Source organism: Danio aesculapii, chromosome 24 (genome assembly GCF_903798145.1).
Source record: "Danio aesculapii chromosome 24, fDanAes4.1, whole genome shotgun sequence".
NCBI classification, from domain to species: Eukaryota; Metazoa; Chordata; class Actinopteri; order Cypriniformes; family Danionidae; genus Danio; species Danio aesculapii.
Genome location: NC_079458.1, coordinates 36,253,809 through 36,269,260, shown reverse-complemented (window position 1 = coordinate 36,269,260; position 15,452 = coordinate 36,253,809). Strand labels below are relative to the sequence as shown.

Genomic DNA, 15,452 nt, shown 5'->3' with positions numbered 1-15,452 from the left:
TTAATATTCTGTCATTATTTCCTCCGTATTTTACTTGTTTCAAACCATTTTTAAAGCAAAATCATGTGCAGTTATTATAAAGAATACTAACTGAGTACTTGAAACAATATTAAAGGGATAGTTCACCCAAAACTAAATATTCTGTCAATATTTATTCACTATTTTACTTGTCTTAAAACTTTTCAAAGCAAAACCATGTGGTGTTATTATAAAGAATGGTAACTGGGTGCTTGAAAAACAATATTAAAGGGATAGTTCACCCCAAAATGAACAACCTGTCATTATTTATTTACTATTTTACTTGTCTCAAAACTTTTTTAAAGCAAAATCATGTGCTGTTATTATAAAGAATAGTAACTGAGCACTTGAAACAATATTAAAGGGGTAGTTCATCCAAAAATGAACATGCTGTCATTATTTATTCACTATTTTACTTGTCTCAAAACTTTTTTAAAAGCAAAACCATGTGGTGTTATTACAAAGAATAGTAACTGGGTGCCTGAAAAACAATATTAAAGGGATAGTTCACTCAAAACTAAATATTCTGTCAATATTTATTCACTATTTTACTTGTCTTAAAACTTTTTTAAAGCAAAACCATGTGGTGTTATTATAAAGAATGGTAACTGGGTGCTTGAAAAACAATATTAAAGGGATAGTTCATCCCAAAATGAACAAGCTGTCATTATTTATTTACTATTTTACTTGTCTCAAAACTTTTATAAAGCAAAACCATGTGGTGTTACTATAAAGAATAATAATTGAGTAGTTAAAAATACAGTTATATAATAGTATAGTTATAGTTAAAATATAGTTATAATATAGTTATAAGTGATAGTTCTCTCAAAAACGAACATGTTGTCATTATTTACTCAACATTTTAGTTGTTTCAATCCTTTTCAAGAATTAAAAAAAACATTGTGTGTTGCTTATTCAAACTTCTTATTTAAAATGAGCTGAATCAACAATTCTTTGTAAAAGAAGTTTTTTGGGACAACCCAATTTATGTTCAATCCACTTAAATTTGTAAACTTAATCAATTTGTGTAGAGACAACATAAAGGAATTGTGTGTAACCCAGCATTTCTTTTACAGTGAGAGTCTTTCTCACAGAGGAAAAGCACTGATGTTGATTTGGAACCACTTGAGAGAGAATACACTCAAACAAAATGTTTTGCTGCTTGTTCAACTACTTATTTAAAATGAGCTGAATAAACACAATTATTGATTTTTGTCAATATTATTGAATTGTTTTATGTTCAATCAACTTAAATTTGCAAAAACAATTAAGTTAATTCATTTGTGTTGAGACAACATGAAGAAATTGTGGAACCAAGGATTTTGCTTTGTTTTGAATTTCTTTTGCTAAAAACGAAAGAAGATATTTTAAAGAATGCTGGAAACACTGACTTCCATTGTATTTGTTTGTCCTACTGTGGAAGTCAATGGTTACAGGTTTTCAGCTTTCTTCAAATGTCCCATGTTGATTTGGAACCACTTGAGAGATAATACACTCAAAAAAAGTTTTGCTGCTTGTTCAGAGTACTTATTAAAATGAGCTGAATAAACCCAATTATAGAGGTTTTTGGGGGGCAACTTAGTTGTTTTATGTTCAATCAACTTAAATTTGTAAATACAAGTTATATGGTCCTGAAAACGTAATATTTACACAACATCAAAAGTGCATTTTGATTGTCAGCCATGTTTATTAACTTTATGTAAATGTTTTCAGTTAAAAACAAATCACACTGTAAGATCATCAAGAAGGGTTACAGCACTTTGGACGCCTTCACTCAAAAAATAAAGATGTTTACTGTTTGTTTAAACTACTTATTTAAAATGAGCTGAAACTAAAATGAGCTTTTTTTCGGGGGGGAGGGGACAACTTAATTGTTTTAAGTTCAATCCACTTCAATTTGTAAAAACTAATAAGCTAACTTAATAACATGGTGTTCAAACCCAAATCGATTGTATGGAACCCAGTATTTTTAACAGTGATCATACTTCTATAGTCTCGTCACTCTGAACAGGATAAACACACAACGCTTCCACCCGCATATCTGAAAAGTCTCAGCTTGATCAATAAGTATAGGGTGTTAATGCTTAGCAAATCGCATTATAATCCAGAGATGTTTCAGACTGCTCTGAGGTCAGCAGCTGAATCCTATCATGTTATTTCAAGTGTCAGTTCAGTGCCAAGAAATCTGAAACCTACTTGACGATCTTCCGAGCTGTGCAGTTTCTGAATACAAGATGAGAGCAAGACATGATCAGTTTGTCTGGGTTAAAACCCATATTTTTAGGCTCAGAGTTTTACTTATACATCTCATATATGGTTAAAGTAGAAACATTTTTGTGACACATACATTGCCATTTGTGTAACTAGTTTTACTACAAATACTACGGTTGAACAATTGATGAAGTGGCAAAATCATGGTTGATTTGTGATTAACAAGGTTAAACTACAAGATGAGAGGTAAGACATTATGCATCAGTTTGTCTGGGTTATAAAAACATGTATTTTGAACAAATATAACACTTTACTGACATTTAAATATACATATCACATATAGTTTTGTTATATTAAGTGTCAAAAATGTGTTTTTTTAGATATATTACCATTTGTTTTTACCACAAATAGTATGGTTAAACTATTCATAACTAATTTATTGAGGAAAAGTTGGTTTTATATTGGCACATTCGTTCTTTTTTACAAGTCACACGGTTCTAGCACTATTTAATTGACTGTAAACAACGTTTTACTTTGATAGTCATTGGCTGCCAATGTGATTTCCGAATATATTTTCTGAAATTATTGAAATTTTTAGGTATAAGTCATTGAGGTAAAGGTGGTTTTATATTCACACATTTGTTCAGTGGCATGATCCAATTATTATTTACCATGGTACTTTGAATATTCGGTCTGAAATCACATACCGTAGGTTATTTATGACTTTAAAACAACATTAGCACCATTTAATTGACTGAACATTGTTTTACTTTGATAGTCATTGGTTGCTAATATGAGTTCACTGTTTAGAATTCGCAATGAATACTTTTCTGACTCAGGGTTTTACTTATACATTTCCGATAGGGTTAAAGTGTATAAACCTTTTTTGACACAAAGATTGACATTTGTGTAACCAGTTCTACAACAAATACTACCGACGAGGCAAAATCATGGTTGATTTGTGATTACCAAGGTTAAAGATGAGGCAAGACATGATATACCAATTTGTCTGGGTTATAACATGCATTGTGAACAAAGTATTAGACTTGACTTAGATTTACATATCCATATCAGATATGGTTTTATTATATTAAAGGTGTCTAAACTGTGTTTTTTTAGATATATAGATTACCATTTGTTTTTACTACAAATAGTAAGGTTGAACAATTCATAACGTAGCAAAATCATGGTTGATTTATTGAGGTAAAGTTGGTTTTATGTTGGCACATTCGTTCATTTCTGAATAGTTACACAGTCCCTATATTGTTTACCATGCTACTTTTCATTCGGTCCGAAATTTCATGCAAGTATGACTTCAAAACAATACTAACATTTAATTATCTGTGAACAATGTTGTACTTTGATAGTCTAATATGATTACTGAATATATTTTCTGAAATTGTTGAGATGTATACGTAAAAGTCATAGAGGTAAAGGTGGTTTTATGTTTGTGCTTTCGTTCAGTGACATGCTCCCTATACTATTTACCATGGTTCTTTAAATATTCCACATGAAAATCACGTAAAGTATGTCAACTATAACTTCAAAACAACATTAGCACTATTTAATTGACTGTGAACAATGTTGTACTTCGATAGAAATTGGTTGCTCATACGACTTTCCTATTTAGAATTTGCAATGAATACTTTTCTGATATTATATTATTATTATTATTATTATTATTATTATTATTATTATTATTATAATTAAGGAGAAATTAAGTGAATATGTGAATATAAAACCAACTTTACATCAATGTAAAAGTCAGCATGTGCGAATATAAAAACAACTTTACCTCAATGGTTGATTTTTGATGACAAAAGGTAAAACTATAAAAGCATATACGCTTCTTTATTTATAGTAAAACCTTGGGGTATCTTGATGTATACTCACTCTTCATAACAATAACATGAGAAATGTTACTACGCTCTATTGGTCCCCAAAATCCTTCGAAGTTTGATGACTTCCCAGACGTTAGATTGACAGATAAAGCATTTAGAAATAATAATATTGAGATTACATTCTTTGCCTCGACATGTAACAAACATTAAATACACAAACGGAATCATAAATGAACAAAGTGCGGTGTATTATCAATGGTGTATTTCTGTTTACCATTACCTACTGGTAGAAAATGTCCAACAACACAATTTGAAACTACCATTACAACTAATGGAGCGACCACAGAACATACACTGTCTAGAAACGGACCTTTCAAAGGGAAGCTGAATAGAGTACAAGAGGCTCCAACAAACCTGCGAGAGTTTCTTCGGTCAGTCCTGCAGGAGTGAGGAGTCTCTGAGTCGGCTACTCGGAGTCATTGTTCAGGCTGGAGCTCTCCGTGCTGTTCCTCTGTAGCGCTCCGATAAAAGAAACACGAGAAACATTGTATCCCAGACGCACATCAGACAAACTCAGATGCTCTTTCCATTAGGAGATCAGCCAGTTAGCGACCTAGCCGGATACATAAACAGTGATCAAGCCTCTGATTCGGTCAAATAAATTGGTGCACGATTCTGGACCCTTCCTCTTATCCCGATTTATGGAGAGCTGGAGTTTGATCAAGCGCGGTCTCCACACACACTGCCGCTGATCTCCAGCACTAACAACGATCCACAGCGACCGACGCTTCCCAACACAGAACCGTCGGTGTTTACGACGTCCTTCACCGCTTTACGTTATTGGTTTGAGGGCGTTGTCATGGCGCCCGCTCCCGCCTCCCGTTACACGGAGCTCTGTCCTCGTTTTTTCAGGATGGGTGAATAAAGCTCTGGTCTAGTATGAATTATAAAATTCACACATTATATATAATCAAACTAAATATATATAAACAAAAGCCCAAAATCAAAATATAACAATATTATTTTTATATTTAGGGATGGAGAAGGTTAATTTGGGAAGTGTATTTTAGAGAAAGAAAGAATCAATATTAATCATTTAATTCCAGTTTATTTCAAGGCATGGAAATCATGTTATTAGTAACTCGTTGGTATAATCGATAATTAATATTATTTTTAATTACTGAAAAGTGATTTTAAAATGTGATTTGGTGTAGGTCTGGACTGAATTAACATATGTAGTTAAAGAAACACATTTAAAATGATATAATCATATTCCATGGTTATTTTATTACTAATTATTTTTAATATTATTGTTTTATTATTTATTATTGGCATTAAAACCCTTATGCGACAATAAAAACCCTTGCTGACATAAAAAAAAAAATACTGTAGTTTATTGTGTTCCTTAAATTAGTGTAACCACGTTTTTTAGGTTTAAGTTCAACCTCCATATGTCTATATGGTTCGTTCATTCAACAAAACTGAATTATTGTGAATTCACACACACACACACACACACACACACACACACACACACACACACACACACACACACACACCCACACAGATAAATATATGATATCTTAAAGAATTTAAGTGATTTATTTAATAATGTGATTTATGTTTACATACTTTACTTTATGAAGATATAAAGATAAACGTTACTAAAGGTGCAAAAAGGAATTATTGTAAGACCCATTATAATAGATAGATAGATAGATAGATAGATAGATAGATAGATAGATAGATAGATAGATAGATAGATAGATAGATAGATAGATAGATAGATAGATAGACGGACGGACGGACGGACGGACGGACGGACGGACGGACGAATGGATGGACAGATAGATAGATAGGCAGAAAGATAGATAGATAGATAGATAGACAGACAGACAGACAGACAGACAGACAGACAGACAGACAGACAGACAGACAGACAGACAGACAGATAGATAGATAGATAGATAGATAGATAGATAGATAGATAGATAGATAGATAGATAGATAGATAGATAGATTGATTGATTGATAGATAGATGAGCTGATAGATAGATAGACAGACAGACAGACAGACAGAGTGACTGACCGACCGACTGACCGACCGACCAACCGATTGATTGATTGACAGAGAGATTGACAGATAGATGAGTGGACAGATAGACGAGCTGATAGATAGACAGACATACGGACAGACTGATTGCACCAAAATAGCCATTATTAACATATTAAGAGCTTCATAAATGAACAGGTAAATGAAATTAAAGGGGCTTTGTGTTGTTTTGACTGAACTCTGGCCTTCTACAACCAAGTGGCACCTTTGAGTCGTGCCCTGAAATCCATTTTCTCCATTAATGTCCGTAAAAGCATGTGGTCATATTCCTTAAGGACGACTCTGGGCCAAAGCCTGGAGAGCCAGTGGCTGATCTGGACTCGTTCCCAAAAACACACAATCATCTGCTGAAACGGGGGGGAAAGAAGAAGAACCTGCACTGAATTATTAATGATGATACAAGCAACAAGCATATTTTGTTGCCATATGATGCTGTTAAGCCCACTTCAGCTTTAGGTAAATATTTGCTGTAAATCGCACACAGGGATAATAGGATCATATATTCTTTAATAAATCCCCAACAATACAAAATGGTCCTCTTTAGAAAGTATTGAGAAAGTGTTGCTTTTTATTAGGCAGAGATGGTGGTCCCACTGTGATGAAAGATTAATCTGGAGTGATCATGAACGACAAGGACATAATTTGCCTACAGCAACAAGGTTTTCTGAGATGACACCCTTAGGAAAGTCCTACAATACAGATGAAGGAAAAATGTTTGCATGTGCTGCCACCTAGTGGTGCGTGAATAGAAAAAGCATTTTCTCAGGTATTTCTTTTGCATGGGCCTACGTGTATACAGACAGTCAAATACAAAGACAAAGAGACAGACAGACAGATAAACAAAGAGCAAGATAGACAGATTCTTTCACAATACAGATGGTTTCTAGACGGTTATTAATAAATTATTGTAAATATAAGGATTATTGTTAATTATTATTACAGCTTTATCCTAAAATGTTGATAGTTAAATTAAGGATTTTTACTACAGTACTACTGTAATACTACGGTATTTTGTACTTTTTAAACTATTGTGTTTACTATGGGCTTTTTTAAATACATGTTCTTTTGAACGTAAACTTTATAAATACAGACAAAGATAGACAGACGGACGGACGGACGGACAGATAGATAGATAGATAGATAGATAGATAGATAGATAGATAGATAGATAGATAGATAGATAGATAGATAGATAGATAGATGGATGGATGGATGGATGGATGGATGGATGGATGGATGGATGGATGGATGGATGGATGGATGGATGGATGGATGGATGGATGGATGGATGGATGGATAGAAGGATAGATAGATAGACAGACAGATAGATAGATAGATGGATGGATGGATGGATGGATGGATGGATGGATGGATGGATGGATGGATGGATGGATGGATGGATGGATGGATGGATGGATGGATGGATGGATGGATAGATAGATAGATAGATAGATAGATAGATAGATAGATAGATAGATAGATAGATAGATAGATAGATAGATAGATGTTATGTGATAACAAAAATAGGCAACATAGCATGGCATTAAAGGTTAAACCTTCCCAGGGTTGCAGCTAAAAAGGGCATCCGCTTCATAAACATATGCCAGAGTAGGAAAAATAAAGAATTAAAAATGATTGAGATTAAGATATTATACGTTCTGATTGACATTTAAGGTATAACACTGTCAAACACACCAAGTAGACTACTATTCTCAATGAATTATTGTACTATTGTCAAAAGTGTTTTTATTAAGCGAATAATTGCTTTGTTTTGATTGTTTGTTGTATAGTCACACTTTTGTAGATAGATACAGAAATATTAAGAAGTTCAATAAATGGAAAAACAAAGGTAACACGTTAAATCATTATTTATATATATATATATATATATATATATATATATATATATATATATATATATATATATATATATATATATATATATATATATAAAATGTAGTGACAATGTTATCTTCTGAGAACTTCCTGACCCAGAGTTATACATGCCATATATACAAATTACCAAAATTTTAAAGCAATGTGCTAGCTACTTTTGTACTTTTTGTCTTATTAGTTACATAAACAGACTGTCCATTGAGAAAATCCCCTTTTCATTTTCTTCGATGTGTTCAAAATAATGAATGCATTCTCTTATCGAGTGCGTGATTCAACCGGCTACATTAATTTTTAATTCAGCGATTTACTTTTAAAAGCTAATTATTTTTTAAAAGTAACTCACATTACATTTTTAAAAAGTAACAAAAATATTGTTACTTAATTCTTTTTAAGTAATGCGTTACTTTACTTGTTACTTAGAAAAGCAACATTATTACGCAACTTGCATTACTTGTAGTGTGTTACCCCAACAGTGCAAGTACACTACACATTCAAGTGCACATACGATGCAATTATGACAATATTATTTTATTTTACAAGAGCTGACACTGTTGTCACCATGAATAAGAAGAAAGAAAATCGTATTAGTGGCAGATTTAAACATTGTAAATGTAGTTCAAATGACACTGAACTGATCTATGCAGCAAATCTAATTATTTACATGCTATTTACATACTGAATAATTAAACATTTACTGTACATATCTATGCTATTATAGATTTAAAAATGTAATGCTAAATTACTTCTCATGATTTTCAATAAACTCTGTATCTAGGACAAGGGTTAAATAGCAAAGGCATTTGAAATAAAAATGTCAAAATACACAATGAAAGCATGCTAAATTCATTTAAAATATAAAGAGAACTTCTTATTTTGTGAACTTCTTATATTTTAACACAGGAAAATTGCACATCATCCACACTTTCTTTCAATAAAAATGTAAATGTTTCCCCATTCAGAGCTCTCCAGAATCAAACAGTTTCACGGTCGTGATGTAAACTCGTTCTCACAGCTTAAGGTGCATTGCTCACTTCCCTTCCGCTGGCCTCTTTAACAAGGGCTGAGTGTTCGGGTCAGCTGGTTCAAAGCGCTCTCAAAGACGCCACCAATTACTCTGAACAAATGCTTAGCCCCAGTAAGCACGCTTCATTTACGCTCTTATTGTAGAGACTGAGGATGAACAATGAACTTGGCATATTCTAAACGACAGCATTAAAATCTTCATTAATCGTCTGCTTTTCTCTCCTTTTATTTTTTTTTCTGATAGGAGCATTAGGTGTTCAGGCGGCTCAAGGCTTGGATTTAGAAAGCCATAAGACTGGGATTAATTAGATCAGCAACCCAATGGGATTCTGTTTTATTTCCCCCATTTTATTTCCAGATGTATGTGAAACAAAGCATGCTATACTCACCATTACAAGCTATTTTTTCAACATGTTATTTTTGAAGAATTTAAAGGGCACATAGTTTACCTCTTTTTTATGATTTAATATTATAGTTCTTCTGAATGTGCCAGTTTAGCTTCAGTTTAAAACACAATTCAGATTTTTTTATTATAATGTGTTAAAAAGTGTCATGTTGGGGGCGTGTCCACAGTTCGCTGATTTAGGGGTGTGTTGCTTCACATGTAAATGGTGAGGAGGAGGTGTCTGTAAGGCTTTAATAACACTCCCAAAACCTTTTTTTGAATCAAATCAAAATCTTTCAGAATCAAATGCCTACTTTACTACATCCAATCAGCTTGCAGTAGAAAAAACAAGCCATGCGCACTGTATGCTAATTCAATATTCCGTTTCTCTAGGAACAACACACAAAAAGGTGCAGATTTAAAACAAATTAGCCCATTTATTTCTTCCGCTCACAGGGGTGTTTTGGCATCCATGAGAAGATTAATATCAATAATTAATCTATTCATTCATAGAAAAAGACCAGAGTATGGATTTGAAATACATGAACTGTTCCTTTAGGGTTGACTGTGTTTGTTGTTATTGGTCATTGGGATGGTCTGTGTTGGGCTCTGTGCCATATGGATCATAGTAATTGTGAAAAGTAATTTGTGTTCAATTGAATAACGTTTGCGTGCTAATATTATCCATTAGCAGCACTGGCATCTGTTGTCTCTTCAGACGGCTGATTGCACACAGGCCTGAAGGAAATGGGATGTTGCATGTCCAGATTAGCTTTCCTCCCCGCAGGGCAATCCCTTACCCCTAATCAGAGGACCCGCTCACGCCTGCCATGCCAGTTTCATTTAACCACACCGAATTATTTCTCTGTGTAATAATTTCTAGCAAAGTGCAATGAGCTTTAAGCAGGGCTGGGTTCAAAACACATACCCAAAGAAGCAATGCACTAATGCGGATAAACTTTAATGGCGTTTGACGGTGGAATCAAAGTAAATTGCTTGCAAGCATGTTAGTTAGCATATGGCCAATATTTTTAACACATTGTTATTACACATTTTAACAATGTTTGCACTAATTAGCATTTCATCATGCATCTAACCTGTTTAACATGTGGCTATCAAGCAATGCACTAACATTATGCAAGCCTTTAGCAGCATGCTAGCAGTCATAATGCCACTTTTGTAGTATGCGTATTAGCATATGGCTAACGTCTATTAATATGTTTCTAACATAATTATAACTTTGTAAAACAATACAGGCTGTTGGCACTTTTAGCACAATTCAAACAAGAACTGGTCGCTATCATTTTATACCACAAAATGCTAAAAACATGAGTAAAACAGATTAGCAATAATAGCACAAGTCTAAATTTTTTTATCTATTTCCAGAAGGTTTTAACAAGTTTTAGCACACTGTTAGCATACATTTGTTTACAGTTCCCTTATGAAAATAAACCATGGTTTTACTATAGTAAAACTGAAGTAACCATGACTGTAGTAACCCAACACAATCTCACGGCAATTCGTAACATTTTGATTTAGTGGCTAATTCGTACGAATTCGTACGACCTAATTTGTACAATTTAGTACGATTTGCTCATCCGCCAATGACGGTTGGGTTTAGGGGTGGGGTGCCACGCCTCCTTTTTAAAATCGTACAATTTCGTACGACTGAATTCATACGAATTAGCCACTAAACTGTCAAAGCATAAAATACTTACGTTTTCTCGTGAGATCAGGCTGAGTAACCATGTTCTTCGGTGCATACTGTGGTTTTAAAAACCATGGTTTTGATACAATGTTTTTACTACAGTAATACTGTAGTAGTTCTAAAGTAAAATTATAGGAACCATGACTGTAGTAACCATGGTTTTAAAAACCACAATACGCCCCAACAATCTTTGGTTAGTACAGTCATGCTTCCTAAAATTTTACTTTAGAACTACTACTGTATTACTGTAGTAAAAACATGATATCAAAACCATGTTTTTTAAACCGCAGTAAGCACCAAAAAAACTATACTTGATTTTGTGGTTACTGTTGTTTTACTACAAAAAAACATAGTAAAACTATAGTTTATTTCGTGGTTACTATGGTTTACTACAAAGAACATAGAAAAAAAGAAAAATTTTTTGGTTACTATGATTTATTAAAAAAACATAGTAAAACTAGTCTATTTTGTGGTTACTACTGTTTTACTACAAAAAAAACATAGTAAAGCTATAGTCTATTTGTGTTTACTACTGTTTTACTACAAAAAAACATAGTAAAGCTATAGTCTGTTTTGTGTTTACTACTGTTTTACTACAAAAAAACATAGTAAAGCTATAGTCTATTTTGTGTTTACTACTGTTTTACTACAAAAAAAAACATAGTAAAGCTATAGTCTATTTTGTGTTTACTACTGTTTTACTACAAAAAAAACATAGTAAAGCTATAGTCTATTTTGTGTTTACTACTGTTTTACTACAAAAAAAAAATCATGGTAAAACTATAGTCTATTCTGTGGTTACTATTGGTCATTTTTGTTTAATGCTGGTTTACTACGAAAAACACAGTAAAACTATGCTTCATTTTGTGGTTAGTATGGTTTACTATAAAAAAAATAGTAAAACTATCGTCCATTTTGTGGTTCCTGTACAACAAAAAACAGTAAAAATATAGTTATTTTTTGATTAGTATGGTTTACCACAAAAATCATAGTAAAATTGTTCATTTTGTGGTTACTGTGGTTTTACTACAAAAAACATTTAGTTTAACTTTGGTTACTATTATAAAACCATGGTTAATTTTCGCAAAGATTATCTGGTTTAACACACTGTTAGCATGACGTAACATTGTTAACATTGACATAGCACTGTAAGCACGACATGACATAACAATTTCCATGTTGCTAGTATGTTTCAACCAATGCAATCTCACGGCAATTCGTAACTTTTTGATTTAGTGGCTAATTCGTACGAATACGTACGATCTAATTCGTACAATTTAGTACGATTTGCTCATCCCCAATGACGGTTGGGTTTAGGGGTGGGGTTAGGTGCCACGCCTCCTTTTTACAATCGTACAATTTTGTACGACTGAACTCATACGAATTCGTACGAATTAGCCACTAAACTGACAAAACGTAAAATACTTACGTTTTCTCGTGAGATCAGGCTGGTTTCAACACCTGCTAACAATGCTATTGTAGCATGAATTAGCTTGTTGTTAGCATGTCCTAGGCTATTTATAGATAGATAGCTAAACATGTCTATGTCATAAAGGAAGCACTGTGGATCATTTAGTGGATCAATAACATACTACATTGTATTGATATACAAAGATGGATAACACTTGCATGCACAAACCAATAACAAGACATTGAACTCCTGTCTTTAAAAGAAATACAGGTAAATAAAAACAGACAAAATCAGTATCTGTGACAACATATTAGTACATGCTTAGAAACAACAAAAGAATGACACAGAAATCAACATGACACAATCTAATAGTCCATGAAAGACTTTTTAGCTAAATGTTCCACAAGACATTCTTGAAGACTGTCTAGGAAGCCATTTCCTTTTCTTTCTTTTCTTTTATCTCTACATTTTTCATGATGCACAGTAAATATTTATTAGTGATGTCCTGTGATATCTCCTCTTTAATATGATGCCCGCTTTTGAAATAAAGAGACTCCAGTGGGTTTTAATGGAGCCATCTGTTCTGAGGGCATGTGCTGTAGACCTGAAGCCTTCCCTTGACTGACTCTAATGAACACACAGAAGCTCTCCAGTGCAGAGCTACACATCTAATTGGATTCTAGACTGTATGTGTCTGACCAGAGCTTTTGGACTTCTGGTCTTCTGCTGTATGTTATAGCTACCTTGAATAAGGAAACATGAAAAGTCTGTTTCAAAGAGGAGAACAGACACTGTAGAGGTTATACTTTTATTTCAAGGTTTATAAGCATATGTCTATACTGATGTTATCCTAGTTCTTAAAAACTGTGGAATGAGTTAACATGTTGTTTTTTGTCCACGTCACAAATACTGACTTTTTCTCACGTTTAGTAGTTAATTTGTGTTGTGAACTTACAATTGTGGCATTGTTTTTCTGAAGAAGTCTGCATTTACATTTAGTTACATTTAGAATTTAAATTTCACAACTTACCCCAAAATAAAATAAAACGTCACTTTCAGACTTTTATTATTTTCAGACTTTTATTATTTTTATTATTAAGTTTATTTCTCAGATTTTTGTTTAGTTTTTTGGTTGTTATTTGTTCCCATAAAAATAATTACAAATAAAAAAAACTTTTATCTCAGACTTTCTTCCTTAAAATTAAAAGCTTGTTTTACAGAATTCTTATTAAAAAAATGATAAATAAATAAATAATGACTTCCAGATCTAAGCTTGCAACTTTAAGTTTACACCATACCATTTTGTTATTTATTTATACGAATTTACTTTGCAGACCTTTTAGACTTTTTTTATAAACCTTTTCCCAAAAGTTGACTCAACTCAAAATTGTAAGGCAACTTGCTGCAGACTCAACTTTCAACCCAAATACTGCACTTGACTTGATTGAAGTTGAGTAAACTCAAAAATGTCCTGATGCTGGTTGCTTTAAAATTTTAAGTTGAGTCAACTTTTTTTCCCAATGATTGCAAAAACTGCTTTTATTCTAGTTGAAATAAAACAAATAAGTATATATAAATAAATAAATAAATAAATAAATAAATAAATATATATATATATATATATATATATGTGTGTGTGTGTGTTAGTTTTTTAGATTAATAACATTTTATTATTTTTGGGGTTAGACAGCAAAATTAAGTCCAAGGGACTCAAAAAAAAGTCCAAGGCACTTGATATACTGTGAATCTCATGCCCAAAGAGCACTGACACATTAATTAAGCTACCCCTGAGCACTTTTCATTTGATTTCGGATTTTCTGGTTGTCTAAAAAACAAACCACTATGGTCCAATGACTTGCCTAATCAATACCTAATTAACCACGTTAAGCCTTTAAATGACACTTTAAGCTGAATACTAGTATCTTGCAAAATAACTAGTAAAATATGATGCACTGTCATAGTGGCAAAGAAAAAGAAATTAGTTATTAGAAATTGGTTAACAAAACTGTTATATATAAAAATGAGTAAAATATTGTCTCAGTTAAACAAAGAAATATTTTTTTAATAATTACAATTTTACAGGAGGGCTAATATATATCTAAGTCTGGTTTATCATAGCTGAGGTTAATTTATATAGGCCATTTATCTAGCCTGAACAAAAACAAAATTAAGAATTTGTAGTGGCCTAATTAAAGTCCTGACTTGAATCCAATTGAGATGCTTTAGCATGGCCTTAAAAGGCGGTTCATGCTTAAAAACTGCACCATGTGTTTAATTGTGTTACCTTTGACTAATATTTTAATTAGTTTAATGATCTGAAACTGTAGTGTGACAAACGTGTAAAAAAAATTGAGGAGACCAAACAATACAAAATGAAGAATATGGAGTGGCCTAGTCACAGTCCTGACTTGAATCCAATTGAGATGCTTTGGTAAGAGCTTAAAAAGGTGGTTCATGCTTAAAAACATGCAAAAACAAATTTGAGGAGACTAAACAAAAAACAAATACACATAATATTTGAGACAGGAGGTGAAATTTCCTGCAATAATAATAATAATAATAATAATAATAATAATAATAATAATAATAATAATAATAAAACAAGTTAACAAGTAATAAGGGGCATTGTTCCCTTTAGGGACTCTTGAAATTGTTCACCCGTCTGTGAAATAACAAGCTTTCTCCAGAACTTTGATTATATCTGACAAATGTCACCCAGAATAGACAACAGACACACAAGGTCACCTGTCAAACTGCACAAAAAGGCCACACACTGCCATGCCTCTGATGAGATAAGAGAAGCGAGTGGATGTGGCAGGCCAAAAATGGACTACCACGCTCCAGAT

At 32.7% G+C, this 15,452-nt stretch overlaps 1 protein-coding gene across 1 annotated transcript in view; it reads right to left on the bottom strand.

The window, feature by feature from the left end:
- dipk2ab (divergent protein kinase domain 2Ab) overlaps positions 1-4,896 on the bottom strand; it is a 64,155-nt gene extending 59,259 nt beyond the window's left edge. The window contains 1 exon segment of the mRNA XM_056451153.1: positions 4,485-4,896. The gene's annotated coding sequence lies outside the window, so the exon portion shown is untranslated.
- Positions 4,897-15,452: the final 10,556 nt, after the last annotated feature.